Source organism: Salvia splendens, chromosome 10 (assembly GCF_004379255.2).
Source record: "Salvia splendens isolate huo1 chromosome 10, SspV2, whole genome shotgun sequence".
Classification (NCBI taxonomy): domain Eukaryota; kingdom Viridiplantae; phylum Streptophyta; class Magnoliopsida; order Lamiales; family Lamiaceae; genus Salvia; species Salvia splendens.
Window position 1 is genome coordinate 19,218,907 of NC_056041.1, and position 12,121 is coordinate 19,231,027.

Here is a 12,121-nt window from a genome sequence, read left to right on the forward strand (position 1 = left end):
GTTAGCCATGCTATAAGTAGGAACTTATGGCTCTGGTACCACTTTGTTGGAATATAAGAAATATATTGGAGGAGTATTTTAGTTTGGAGGAAATATTTGAGGGGACAATGGGTGGAATATGTGGGAAAGGTTTTAGGAGAAATTGGTGATGTGGGAAAACAAGGGAACACTCTTTATTTCTCAAATTCTCTCAACCTCTCAACTTTTTCAACTTATACAAAATGTTACAACTCACCCCTATTTATAGGCATCCCAACTCATTCTAGAATTCTCTACTTAATTCTTTTTATATTCTAAATATCTAGAATTTTCTCCTAAAATATCTAGATTATTTTAATGCCTACTAATTCTAGAGAATTCTACATAATATCTATTCTAGAGAATTCTTGATAATATGTAGATATTTATCATATCTAGATAGTTCTACTACAAAATCAAGTTTAATTATTTTATTCCAACATACAGAAGTAATATTGCACTGCCTTCCAAATCCGAAATTACAAGTATTCCGGGTTTCCTTTAATTGCATTTAATTTTATTTCCCGCGCTTAAGATAGAAACATCCATTAATTAATTATTGTCTGCTATGGACTTAATTAATTAACATATTTTAATTTCCAATAATGGACTTAGCAAGAAACTCTTATTTATTATTCATAGAGTAATTAAACTCCAACTAGCTAGGTTTCGAATACTAAAACCTTGTTTCGAGCTCCTCTTGTGGATGTTATCAAACGAGAGTCTCCTCGCGCACGATTCAACGTAATATCAATCCTAGCACCGCTAGATGATCACCACTACCCAATATACCTGGATCGTTGGGTGACGAAAAACCCGCACCTTTGGTAAGTCAAAGTAGTAGATACTCAATATCGAATGCTCAATACTAACGTACATTGATTAAGAAATTAATTATCAAGACCTCGTCTTTCAGTAGATAGCATAAAGACTCGTCTTGCTATTAGATCCATTCAGTGCTATACTACACCAACGTCATCTTATTTCAATAAGGCTTAGAAATAATCGGACTGACATTGCAACCTTTCGCGATAGGTAGTCTAGGGCTATCTAGGTTGTGAAATTCTTATTTTTCTTTGTTTAGAACTGACCGTGTTACCTTAAATTGGATGACGCCCACAATCGGTCTACTAACTTTGTTACGTTTGCTTGTACATTTAAATATGCAATAAACAACCATTAAATATAAAACATAATAATATTATGACAAAAAATAATCTGTTGCATTTATTGGAAAACAACAATTACAGTTTACAGTATCCAATCACTCGAAAGGTGATTTCTAGTATACAAAACCCTAACACGGGGGGGGGGGGGGGGGGGGGGGGGGGGGACGTCTATCGCCCCAGTTTTGATTTTTCGACTGCTTCTTCGCACACATCGACCCCAGCGGAGGCGCAGTTCACGCAATATGAGACTTTCTCCTTAGAGGAGTTGGGGTTTGATCTTCTCGGTGCGGAGGAAACTCGAACGGTTTCACCGCCAAAGCCTTTGTAAAAGGATCTGCCAGGTTGTTCTCTGACGCAATCTTGACCACTTGTATGTCTCCTCTCTGCACTATATCCCTGATGATATGATACTTCCGCTCTATGTGTTTGCTCGCTTTGTGAGCTCTTGGTTCTTTCGAGTTTGCCACAGCACCAGAATTGTCACAATAAATGGTGATGCTCTTAGGCAGATTCGAAACCACACCTAAATCCATAAGGAAGTTCTTGAACCATACAGCCTCTTTTGCAGCCTCCGAAGCGGCCACATACTCGGCTTCCATGGTCGAGTCCGCGATACATTTCTGCTTCACACTCTTCCAAATTACGGCTCCACCTCCTAAGGTGAACACATATCCTGAAGTAGATTTTCTCGAGTCCTGATCAGCTTGAAAGTCTGAGTCAGTATATCCCAAAGGACAGAGCTCGGCTGCATTGTAAACTAGAGCATAGTCCTTAGTCCGTTTAAGGTACTTGAGTATGTTCTTTACGGCAGTCCAATGTCCTTGGCCTGGATTCGACTGATATCTTGTCACCATGCCAACAGCAAAGCAAATATTAGCTCTAGTACAAAGCATAGCATACATGAGACTTCCAACTGCTGAAGCATATGGAATCATTCTCATTGCTTGTATCTCAGACAGCGTTTTAGGGCACATCTCTTGAGATAAATGGATGCCATGTCTAAAAGGTAAGAAACCTTTCTTAGCGTCCTGCATGCTAAAACGACTAAGTACTGTGTTGATGTAAGGTTCTTGAGATAAGCACAACATCTTCTTTTCTCGATTCTGAAGAACCTTGATCCCGAGGATGTGTCCCGCGTCTCCCATATCCTTCATCTCGAACTGGTTCGACAACCATGTTCGTACTGATGACAACATCTTTTTATTGTTTCCAATTAGAATAATGTCATCTACATATAATACTAAGAACACTACATTCCTCTTATCAACTTTCTTATACACGCAGCTTTCACTTGGGCACTTTTCAAATCCAAACTTGCGAACAGTTTGATCGAAACATTGGTTGCCACTTGATCAAGGCGTTCTCTCTCGCTCCACCGAAATATATTTATAACTCCCAAACATGCATTACTTTAACAGTTAAGCGACAAGTATGGGGTCGATCCCATAGAGAATTCGGTGTGTTGAGTGTGTGAATAGTGAATAGGGGTCGGCTGCTGCCACGCTTTAAGTTGGGAGTTTTTAAGCTACTGGATTACGCTAGGCAGAATATACACTATTTACTTGATCAAGTAACTCATCATGCTGAAAAACAACTTACTGATCAAGTAAGCGATAATCTCACATAGAAGACTTAATTACCTAAACACGCTTCGGAACTGCGAAAACACATTAACATTCAACATAATGAAACACTGGATCAGAGACTTTACTAAACTGGAACTGTGGACAAATTTCTCGAAAACAAAATAACTCCAAATTTTATATTCAAAGCTCAGATCAGTACTGTGAACATGCGGAATACAAAAAGATCGATTCTTTAACTACGGAACAACACAAAATTAACCTAAGCTAACAACTTCAGAAAATAAGAAAGCGAGTAAAGCCGAGAAGTTCTCGGTCGGAAACTTGAGACGCCGCCGAACAGATATTGAGTATTCTGTCGCGCTCCCTTCGGTCGCTCTCTCTCTAACAGACGATTTCTCTAGCTAAGCTATCTTCAGAACTGGAAACTAAACTAGAAACGGAAAAGAGAAGATAAAAAAAGGAAGATGATAAGGAAGATTCTATGGAGAAGCTGCTCATTATGGTAGCACATCCTCTATTTATAAGCTCGTCGCAACAATCTCCAACTGGAGTAATGTCTTTGGCAGCGAATATTCGTCCTTGCTGGGATTGAGCATCTCATCGATTAATACGTGCTCTTCTTCTAGAATGCAGCGGTTCTTCAATAACGGAATGGGGATTTGGCTTCGTCCTTGCGTCTTATGCATCAACACGTGTCCCCTTCTAGAATGTCGTCCTTGATAACCGATTGATGATCGCCATCCAGCGCATCAGCCTCACGTGTCTTTCTTCTAGAATACAGTGGTCCCCGCCTGACACGACCACATCTCCCTAGTCAAAGAAAGTGTAGCTATATCGCGACTAAAACTTACTGAAATTGTCTCAACTCATCACAAGATGCTTAAATCAAAGGAAACATTGTCTGAAATGTGTTGAGGGTACAAATCATACTGAATCAGAGTAGTTATGGAACAATTGTCTTTGCTAAAAGAAAGTTCTAAATTTGCGCAACGGAAGAGTACCAAGACAGATGTAATATGTATGAAGACATACTACACCAGCTATCCTTCTACTTATTTAGTCTTCTGTCCCAACGCCTCCTCGGCTTCGACAACGATCAACCTGCACATTAAGGAAAACAAAATGCAGGGCTGAGTACTTGATGCACTCAGTGGGCTCATGCCGAAAACATTTTCTCTTTTAGTTGTCAGCCAAGCTGAGTGAACGCGGGGTTTTTCTGAAAATAAGTCCCGGTCACTAAAATCTGTTATTTCTTTCTAAAAATAGACTACAGTCTTTTAAACTTCTGATGATATACCATATCTTAATGCGTGAATCGGGAATGTGGCCACATTCCACGATCACTGGGCCGGCCAACCTGGCACTAGCTCACGACCCCTGGACCGGCCAACCTGGCGCTAGCTCACGGTCCTTATGTGTACACTAGTCCGAGTAGGATTTACTAACCTACTGGGACCCGAATTCGATTTAACTGGTTGGCATAGCCAACAGATAGGCAATCATAAAACAAAACATGGCATGACAACTCATTCAAATAATCATGTTTTCACATAAAACACGCTTTAAAAGAAAGAATAGAAAACCCCACCTCGTTTGTTTAACTCTTTCAAACGGGCGCTTCCTGACTTGAGATTACTCGTCGTGCGACGGCTCTCCTTTATAAAAAATAATAATACTTAAATTAGGCTTTAAAAAATTGCTTATCTTGCATGAATGCATGCCTAAGCGTGTGCTCTTTTATTTTATCTCTTTTTCTCTAAATCTTAGAGATCTAAATTCTTTAATTAAATCAGCGATTTAAATTATGCGGAACTGGCCGAACTGTTCGGGTATCAAAAATTCCCGGATTATTTTCTTTAAGTATTTTGAAAATACTTCCTTTGACTACTATAGTCCGCTTTAATTGTTTTTTCGAAAATCATCTCACACGGCTTAATATTTTTTTTCTTCCGTGGCTTAGGAAAATAATCCCATTATACTCTTGAAATTAATTTAATAAAAAGGCTCTCACTAAAATATTAATCCAAGGAGTAAGTTCTTAGGCCCGGATAGGGATTAATTCTTCTGGCCCAGACTATTAATTTTGCGGCCCAACTCTCTTCTTCTTACTCTTTTTTTTATTTTCCTGATGAGGCCCAGTTTAAAATACTAGGGCCCAAATACTACTCCTTCTTAATTAATTCAGGCCCAACACCATAATTTGGTGAGGCCCAAATATACTCCCATCCACCTACTGCTTCTCTCTCCCCTCTTTCTCTTTTCTTTTCTTCCAACTCACACAAAATTCCCAAAACGAAGAAGGGACGAGACCCTAATTTTTTTTGATCTTTGACTCGACGTCAATCGCCGACCGCTCCGACACCAGGCCGGCGGCATCGCCGTCGCCATTGTCGGTTGTACCCAGTGGCCCTTCGTTCGGTAAATCCTCAAATTGGGAAGAACCCTAGCCTTCGTCTCTTCCGTCGACGGCGAATCTCTCTTCTTTCTTCACGGCGAAACCGCCGCTCCCGACGGATTTGCCGAAGACCAGCCAGAAATTACCCCCTCCTCGGTCTAGTTCTCCTGCGAAGCTATTACCTTGGGAAGAACACAAAAGGCGTCGCCTTTCTCCCGTGAGTAGCCGTTCTAGGTGCTGTGCACACTTTGTCCGGCCCTCCTTCTACGTCGCTCAAGGAAGCTCCGAGCCACCACAGTAGTCACGCCGTCAGCCTCGCGCCAGTGCTCGCTTGCTGCCAGCAGTGCTGCCTTCGCAGCTGCTATTGGGTCGTCGTCACCCTAGGGGCTTCCGCGTCTGCCTTCGCGTCTTGCCGTCGCCGGTGGCCTCCGGCAGTTTCCTGCCCCTAAGCTAAGTCCTTCTTACTTAGCTAATTTATGACTTCTTTAGACGACATCAGTTACGATTACATGGTTTAGCATTAGGCAGGTTAGGGTGATTCGATTCTTGTTCTTGAGCATCGATATTCCTAAGTTCTCAAGTCCTAGCTATATGCTTGTTCTATATGATGCAATTATGGTGTTGAGGGAGTTACCTCTTGTGAAAGTGATGTGATGGAGTTGCCGGTCTCTGGACACTTTCAAACCGAGCTCTGTGCTCTATCCCTGATTCTCCTTCTTGTTATCTACTGAATGAGAAATGTTGAAGTGTAGGGAAGTGGAACCGAGGGGGGATAGCGTGTATATATGCTTAGTTTGTAACTGAAAGCTCTATAAAGTTGTAACTGAAAGCTCTGGTGCCCTGGCTTTGTTGCCTCCTCTGCGAGTGCAGATCTGTACAAGCATCTGATCCATTTTCTGTTACACCTTGCAGTGGCCTTTTGTGCAGCCTTTATTTGGGTTTCTTGTCGCCTAATTCCAGGTGCACAATGCATGAGGCTGTGGCCGAGCTCTGTATTCGCAGGCTGCTGTATACCTTGTTGTTATGCATTGCATGCTCTTGTCCTGGCCCCCTTGCAGCTTTCTTTAACTGTCTGTGGTGAATTGCAGGTGCACCAGGTTGCAGGGTGCTGCAGTTGTACATGAGGGTGCAGAGATTGGTTGGGGCTTAAGGATGTTGCAGGCTGATGCTGCTGTGCTGCGGCTATCCTCTTTCCCGGCTCATGGCAGCTTTCGGTTATGGACTGAAGGGTGCAGGGTTTGTTGCTCTTTTTGTGGCAGATGTTGCAGGCTGATCCGGCCCGTCGGGCCGTCGAGATCAGGCCGCGGCCGAGCCTAAAGAAGAGGCCTTAAACTTGGCATTCCAAATTATAATAGGATAGGGTTTTCCTTTGGTTCTCGTTCTTCTTCTTTCTTTCATCATCAAGCATCTTGTAAACTTATACTTAGCTTGGAAATTCTATATACTATGTTTTTTTTTACTCAAGAGCACAAATCAATTCATATTTCTTTCTTTAAATTTCTATTATTTATTTCAAAATTCTCGAGAATCTAGGCCTTAGCTATTACACCGCCTAACTTCTTGATCACCCCCTTGATCATTCCACCCGATTTTTTGGCCTTTTTCGCCTTTCGTACCAACTTGATCAGCTTGGCCTTGTTGCCCTTGGTCAAGCGGCATTCCTGCACAATTAACACTCGCTTTGCGCGATAAACTGATCAAGTAGCATACATTTTACCCCTAAACCGATGCATGAAATAGGCCTTATCAGAGTCCTCCGTCGGGCAGCTCCTTCCTCTAAAACTAAGTCACCTCCCCCCTTTCCTTTTAACTATTCCGATTTGTTTTGTTGTTCTTCTTGAAGGCAGTAGCTATATTGAAGAATTGTTTTATATCATGATGCTCTAGAGTTTCGGTCTTGGGGAAACAATTAGCTCACTGGAATTAGCTCTTGGTAGGGAGTTACTTGACATGCTTATACTCGATATTTGGGCAGTAGCTATGGTAACTGATTATCTGTTGAATGCTACTGTCGGTGTTGAGGCTCTTTATATGTACATGCTATTGTTGTGGGAATCTATTGAACTCTAAGTTCTTGGCTAAGTGTTGTGGTTAATCTAATGATGCAAGGAGTAATGGGGGTTGAGGGGTTTACCTTAGCTTGGACAGTTTCTTCGGTCTATGCGGCTGTCGGACTGCTCCCTTGTCCTTGCGCCGCTGCCCTCTCCTCGTTCCTCTTCCTCCCCCTCGCTTGTACTCCTACTATGATATGTGAAATTTGGGTGCTCTAAAATGGGGAGGAAGAAGGTGGTGAGGGAGGCTGCTTATATAGCCTCAAATCTTGGCGTTTTGTGCCTGAACTTTAGGGGATTGTGCTTCTATTTTGAGGCTACACACTTGCCTCCTTTTGAGTTTGGTGATTGTGCTCTTTATACCAATTTGGTGAATGTTTGGGTTGATCTCTCATGGCTGTTTCCTCAGCCTTGGACGATGGGGAAAAGAGGATTTGGTTTGTCCATTTGGCGCTTACCTAGTGAGCTTGTCTTACTGTGACCATTTGTTTGTTTTCCTTCTTTGGTGAAACTTGGTAAGGTGGCAAAAGGACTGATCTCAGGCCATGCACTGCAGCCCCTGGGCTGCCCTATTTCGTATACTAATCTCCTTTCTTATTTGGGCTTGTGCCTCCTTTCCCTTTACTTGTGAGTCATATTTTGATACCCGTATTTGGTGTTAATTTTGTAGGTACCATGGCTGCATATTTGAAGTATTGTGGAGGTGGAAATCGAGAGAGAAGAGAGGGTGGAATCTTGCTCACATCATCCTCCATGCCTACTTCCTAAAGTAGCAACTTTCATCACCGTGGTTCTTGTTTCTTGTGGGGGAATTGCTTGTAAACGTGCATAGTTGTAAGTATAGCTCAGGGTGAGTTGTCCCCTTTCACTCACATATTCCAACTTGTATAGTATGTATCGTATCTTAATACGCACATGTATATCCCACATTTCTTAATAAAATACACGAGGATTTCACGATTACACCCGATTTATCTCGAAAGAAAGGATTGAAATTCCGCGGTGTCACATTCCACCCTTCTTAAAAGAAATTTCATCTCGAAATTTGCACGACTTTACTCGAACAGCTTGCGGTAACGCTCCTTCATCTTATCTTTCAACTCCCACGTGGCCTCTTCCTGCCCGTGGTGTTCCCATAGTACTTTCACCGAAGTGATAGATTTATTATCATCTCTTCCTGATGAATCACGTGCCTCGGATCAAACACATATTTCCTAAGCTGGGACACATGAAATACGTTGTGAACGTTTCCAAAGCTTGGCGGTAGCGCCAATCGATAAGCTACTGGTCTAACTGCTTCCAGAATCTCGTACGGTCCTATGTATCGGGGTCGGAGTTTTCCCTTGACTCAAAATCTGGTTCTCCCTTTTGAGGGCAATACTTTCAAGAAAACCTTATCTCTCACATTAAATTGCAAATCAGTCCGTCGAACATCTACATAGGAATTCTGGCTGTCTTGAGCCTCTTTGATCCTTTTTCGGATTTTTCTGACAATTTCTATTATCTCCTCGACTGCATCCGAGCCCAAAATTTTCCTCTCACCGACCTCGTCCCAATAGAGGGGTGACCTACACTTTCTCCCGTACAACGCTTCGTACGGAGCCATATCAATTGTTGCCTGGTAGCTGTTGTTATAAGCAAACTCTATCAGTGGCATTACTTGTTCCCAATTGCTCCCTCTATCGAGGACTACTGCCCTTACCATATCCTCAAGTGTTTGAATTGTTCTCTCCAACTGTCCATCGGTCTGTGGGTGAAATGTCGTGCTAAAATTCAGCTGCGTCCCTAGCTCTCTCTGTAGGCTCTTCCAAAATCTGGACGTGAATTTAGCATCTCTATCCGACGTGATCGTCGCTGGTATGCCATGTAGGCGAATGATTTCCCTTACGTACAACTGGGCTAGCTTCTCTAACCCGTACGTAATAGGTATTGGTACAAAATGAGCGCTCTTAGTGAGACGATCGACTTTCACCCAAATTGCAGGATTTCATCTTTGAGATTTTGGTAGTCCCGTGACAAAATCCATGGCTATGTGTTCCCATTTCCACTCGGAAATCTCTAACGGCTGCAACTTCCCATAAGGTCGTTGGTGCAGTGCCTTCACTTGCTGACAGGCAAGACACCTCTTAACGTAAGATGTTATATCTCTCGTCATGCCGTCCCACCAGAACTTCTTGTTTAAATCTTGATACATCTTTGTACTCCCTGGGTAGGTGGTGTATGGGGTATCGTGTGCTTCGCTCATTATCTCATTTCTGAGCTCCTCCTGGTTGGGCACACACAATCTCCCTTCAAACATGAGTGCATTGTCTTCCACCTCTTGATAATTCTCTCGTTTGCCCGTTCTCAATTTTAGGCGCAACTTCTCTACAGCCTCGTCCCGTCTCTGGGCCTCGACGATCCTGCCTCTCAAATCGGGGACAACTACTAGAGTAGAAATTATGCCTTCTACCGTCCCGGGTGCTCGCACCATCTTTAAACTCATTCTGTCGAATTCTTTAAGCAGTTCCTCCTCCTGGGTGAACATGACTGCTAATTGGTGCTGACTCTCACGGCTCAACGCGTCTGCCACAACGTTAGCCTTGCTCGGGTGGTAGTTTATGCTGCAGTCGTAATCTTTTACTAATTCGAGCCATCTCCTTTGTCGGATGTTCAAGTCCTTCTGCTCGAAGAAATATTTGAGACTTTTGTGGTCCGTGAAAATTTCACACTTAACTCCATATAGGTGGTGTCTCCAAATTTTCAACGCGTGCTAGTTCTAGATCATGTGTTGGATAGTTGAGCTCATGTGGTCTGAGTTGTCGTGACGCATAAGTGATCACCTTCCCATTTTGCATCAACACACATCCAAGCCCGTTCTTGGAGGCATCCGTATAGACAACGTAGTTCGTCCCTGGCTCTGGGACTGCTAGTACGGGTGCACTGGTCAATTTCTCCTTTAACAACTGAAAACTTGCTTCGCACTCGGGAGACCATGAGACCTTGGTTCCCTTCCTGAGTTGTTGAGTCATTGGCCTTGCAATATTCGAGAATCCCTCAATGAATCCCTCAAACTTTGAATTTCGTTGGGCGTAGTTGGCACTTTCCAATTTCGTACTGCCTCTACTTTTTCAGGATCCACTCGGATTCCTTCAGCTGTCACAATATGTCTAAGAAAATTCACTTCCTTGAGCCAAAATTCGCACTTGCTGAATTTGGCGTACAGCTTCTCTGCCCGTAGCGTCTCTAGGGCAATCCTCAAATGCTCCTCGCGTTCCTTTCTATTCTTGGAGTATATCAGCACATCGTCGATAAAGACTAGGACAAACTTGTCGAGGTAGGGATGAAAAACGCGGTTCATCAGGTCCATGAACACTGCTGGTGCATTCGTTAGTCCAAACGACACCACTCTAAACTCATAGTGACCATATCTGGTTCGGAAGGCCGTCTTGGGCACATCCTCTGGTTTAATTTTCAATTGGTGCTATTCTGACTTCAGGTCCATCTTGCAAAATACACTGGCTCCTTTGAGCTGGTCAAACAGATCGTCGATCCTTGGTAAGGGGTACTTGTTCTTGAGGGTAAGCTTGTTAAGCTCTCGGTAATCCACACACATTCCCATGGTCCCGTCTTTCTTCTTGACGAACAGTACAGGTGCCCCCACGGCGAGACGTTGGGTCTGATGAATCCCAGGTCCAGGAGTTCTTGCAACTGTACCTTCAGTTCGTCTAGTTCCTTTGGGGCCATTCGATATGGTACATTTGATACCGGGGCTGATCCTGGTTCTAGGTCTATGGTGAACTCCACTTGCCTGTCTGGCGGCAGACCAGGTAATGTGTCGGGAAACACATCTGGAAATTCACGAGCGATGGCGACCTCTTCCAATTTTCTTTCTTCTTTCACTTCTTTGTTCAGGCAGACAAGGTATGTCGGACACCCTTTCTTCATCAGTTTGTTGGCTTGCAGCATCGAGATTACAGATTTCCGCGTTCCCATGGAAATTCCGTGAAAGCGTGTAGCTTCACCTTTGGGGTTCCTAAAAGAATTTGTCTCTTTTTGCACAAGATCGTGGCATGGTTTTTAGCCAGCCAGTCCATTCCTAATATAATATCCACATCCCCGAAAAAAACGGTATATCGATTGTATTGTACCGAAAATATCAAATTTTCGGTATACCGAAATTTTCGGTACGATACAATTAATCATTTCTGTAGTTATGTATTGGTGCAGTTGGTGGGAAAGTTTGTCTCAGCATAAGGAGGTCTGGAGTTCGATCCTTCTTAGTCCCATTTACAGTTTTGGCACATGATCATAACACTCAGGTTGTTTGCTACAATCTTAAATTCGCCCAGAGTGATTCCTAAGTTCGAGCAAGTACGAGAGATCTCTATACGTCCTCCTACTGGGGAAGATACTTCCATTCTATGTTCAGGTTCTTTCGTAGCGAGTTTCAAGGTAGAAAATTTGTCTCTCTTTGCACAAGATCTTCCAAATTCTCACTACCCGATACCCGATAATCCAAATTCTCACTACCTGATCCCGATCCGAAACCTGAAAATCGGGTTTCGGGTATCTAATTACCCGATATTTTTTTCGGGTTTGGATATCGGGTATCCAATATCCGATATCTATTTTGACATACCTACTTGGTAAGACCTTCATCTCTCATTGAATTGATCATTTGAAAATTTTCGATACCATTAATTTTTTACAATGAAAACTTCCAAATACTCTATTTTTTAAATCATGAGACGCTAGACGGCATAATCATTTGCCTAATAATTCCTTATATATTTAAATAGAAAAGTACAACTACTAAATATATCTAATGTGCATGGAAAAAGAACATTAGATATAAATTAACATGGAAATGAATTAAAAGTTTTATTAAACTGAATAGATGGTCCTTTATTTCGTAAGAAG